Here is a 3,203-nt window from a genome sequence, read left to right on the forward strand (position 1 = left end):
TATTTCAAATATTTTTTTATTATTTTCGGCAGTTTGGCGACCAACTTTGATCGCTTTTCTTGACAGACCAAATTTGCTCGCTAATTTTTGGTCGCTTTTTCCCGTATTTCTAGTAGTGAATGGCACGAAGCTTTTGATTATGTTAATCGGTGCCAAGTGACATAGAGCTTTAACTCAGCAACAAGTATCAGTGTAAACGACGCGACGCACTAATGCAGATAGTGAACATTGTGACATGCACTTCTCCTTGAAGGATGTATGCTCCACAGATTATTCCGTCAAAGTCTTAAGAAGGATGCTCCATGAGTTTCTTCACTAAGTTGTAAGAAGTCATCCATGCCAAGACTCAATGGATAGAATGTTCCATGAATCTCTTTACCTACAAAAAAAAAGTATTGATCATCTACTTCTTTGCATGATCTGGGATGGAGAACACGCAATGTATAGTACATCTTCACCAAACGGCAAGAAGAGGACGCATGAACCTTCTTTCTAAGGTAGAGATGGAGGATAAGCCATAATCATGAAGGCGGAAGTTGGACGCCTAAATGATTGTTAAGCTCGATGAAAAGGATGGATGCACCAACTTGTTGTCCGCCAAAACCTTGACCAGAAAGGTGGATGCACCAACTTGTTGTCCGCCAAAACCTTGACCAGAAAGGTGGATGCACCAAGGTGTTGTTTATCGAAGCCTCGACCAGAAAGGTAGATTTTCCCGATGATTGCTTGTAGAAGCCAAATTCAAGGGCGGATGGATGTCATGAATAGTTCTTTGTCGTATTGCTTTTTCACCAAAACCTAAAGGTGAGGGGTGCTCCACGGACTTTCCCGCCAAAGGCTGAAAAAGAGATCCTTCATCTACTTCTATCGCCAAAGTACCAAGGATGGGGACGCCCAAAGCTTTCTCTCGTTGAAGCTGCAAAAAAAAAAAAAAAGGAATATGCTGCCCAAGTCACAATGTGCAAATTGTAGTGTCGACTTCAAAATACTGTGTGGGTCGTTCTAAAATTTTCCAAGCTTCCATCTTTGGCGTGAATATAGGTCTGCAAACCTGGTTTTCGCAGGATCAAGCGGATTGCGATTCTGACGCTCCCATCTCGAGATATGAATTTTTTGATTAGAGTGCGCAAAGCTGAACGAGCCAGAATGCCGAAACTTATTTCTTGAATTCTGAAAAGTATCTGGGAAGACCTAGGGATAATCTGATTGTGATCCTTACACATGTCGTTGCTCTGAAAGTCTAGTTTCCATCGATGCAAATCGCTCATGATTTCGACGTTCCTACACGAAGACATGAATTTTTTTGGTGAAGGCGCGCAATGCTGGAAATCGAGCACAACAGAATCTGAAGTGAAGATTTAAGAATTTACCTGAGATAATAGAAAGCGAATTTTACTTCAAAACTTTTATATGTTGCAGAACTTCGTGTCTAGTTTTTGGAAAATCAAATGGCTCGCATTTTCGAGGCTCCTACAATGAGATATGAATTGTTTTTCGCAGACACGCAAAGCTGGCAGTCCCGGACAGCTTCTGCAACAAAGAAGAAAATCGTCAGTTTGAAACATTGTTTTGCAACCATGGCAAGTAATTACATACTCCCCTTCATGAGGCTATGGATATTAGTCATGAGAAGTGCATATTCCTCTTGTAAAATCATTGAAGCCGATGGTTTACAAAAGAATAGGATAAAGAAACCATTGCAAACGTAGGAAAGAAAGATGCCAAAAGTGTTCAATAATTTTCTCAAGCTAAGACTCTTGCTCGCGAAAAACAAAGAAAATTGCAGGAAGTTTTGATGAAGAATTCCAGGGGAACAACTCTATTTATAGCGTTTTCAAGGAGGTTGTGTTTTCTTGACCTACAAGAATTTTCCTTTCAAGGAAAGAGTAACTCCTTATTGATCACGATTTGGGAAGCCTTACAAAGTAATAAAAATGAATCTGAGGCAATTATGAATCGGGGAAGTTAAAAGGAAAGTGATCTTGCTTCAAAAAGTGGAGGAGAATTCCTACCAAATTTGCTAATCTTTACTTGGTCTTACATAAAATGAGTTTTGACTTAATAAATTTAAGTTCATCCCTTTATTTTCATTAAAGGAAAGTCGGCCAAGTTTGTTTTGGACTAAAATTACTTATGTGACAACTGAGTTATTTTAGGAGTTTGGTAATACTACTGCTTAGCTTCACATTGATGGCTAATTCACATCACAAGTTAGCAGTCAAGATGCAACGTGGTTATCATGGTATTTAGTTATTTACCGACGAAAATTGACGCAACTAAATTCTTCTCTGAAATGGAGAGAAAATCAAGATGGTTCACTTTGGTACATCAAATTGTTTGGTTAAGTGATTCGTAGAAGGACATTGTCTTTTGTGGTGCTTCAGGTCTTCTCTTTGATTTCGACAAGCCTACACCGCGCTAAGGTCTGAAGCAGGGGCATTTGTAGACAGTTAAATTTTTGTTAAAATTTGGGTTTTATCATAAACTGGACATATACTAGGCCAAACAAATATTATGGACTAGTATGAGTGAGTCAACTATTTAAATCTAATTAAATTGATTTAAATAAAAGTCCAATAAAATTGGGCTAGCCCATTCTTCTATCAAATGAATCGGCCCATGAGCCTCAAGCCCATTAAGCCACTAGGATTTTTTTGGAGTCTACTCCACCCCACACCTATATAAATGAGTCACAGGAGAAGGCTAGAAGACAAGCAAGTAAGCAGAAGAAAAGGCTAAAGAAGCTCTGAAGAATAGCATCAAAGTTTCCATATATATCTGCAATCATCGTCTGTGGTCAAATTCCAAAGACGAACTCAAATCATAGGCGGGCGGCTTCAAATTTTCCGTTCGTGATAACCCAACATCAAATCCCGGTTCGTGACGACCTTCAAATTGGTCGTGACGTACTACAAATCTAAAATCTGTCAAGTTCAAGATCAAGCTCTCAAGCTCTTGAACCATCGTTCGTGAGGAGAAGAATCGGAAGACTACATCTCTTTATATTTAGAGATATTTTAGAGATTGTAACCCTATCACTTGAAATCGACTATAATATTTGTCGCTATATTTCTTGTCTTGATTATTATTTTTTCAGGAGCGAAATTTAGTTATTACAACACCATAATAGAATTATGTGCGGCTACCAACATATTTTTACGTGATGAGATATTTAATTCAGAAACATATACAGCTATAAAAAT

The 3,203-nt window shown here is 38.4% G+C and overlaps 1 long non-coding RNA gene across 3 annotated transcripts; it reads right to left on the reverse strand.

The window, feature by feature from the left end:
* Positions 1–219: 219 nt before the first annotated feature.
* LOC142179416 (uncharacterized) lies at positions 220–1,895 on the reverse strand. 3 transcript variants are annotated; one of them, XR_012707478.1, is made up of 4 exons: positions 1,371–1,895; positions 1,052–1,281; positions 451–916; positions 220–379 (listed from the first exon to the last, which is right to left on the reverse strand). It is a non-coding gene; the product is annotated as an uncharacterized LOC142179416 (long non-coding RNA). The 3 variants fall into 3 exon arrangements; XR_012707479.1 differs by having other exon boundaries at positions 486–916; positions 1,371–1,891; XR_012707477.1 differs by having other exon boundaries at positions 220–916; positions 1,371–1,891.
* Between the last annotated feature and the right edge of the window lie 1,308 nt (positions 1,896–3,203).

This window comes from Nicotiana tabacum, chromosome 3 (genome assembly GCF_000715075.1).
Source record: "Nicotiana tabacum cultivar K326 chromosome 3, ASM71507v2, whole genome shotgun sequence".
NCBI lineage: Eukaryota > Viridiplantae > Streptophyta > Magnoliopsida > Solanales > Solanaceae > Nicotiana > Nicotiana tabacum.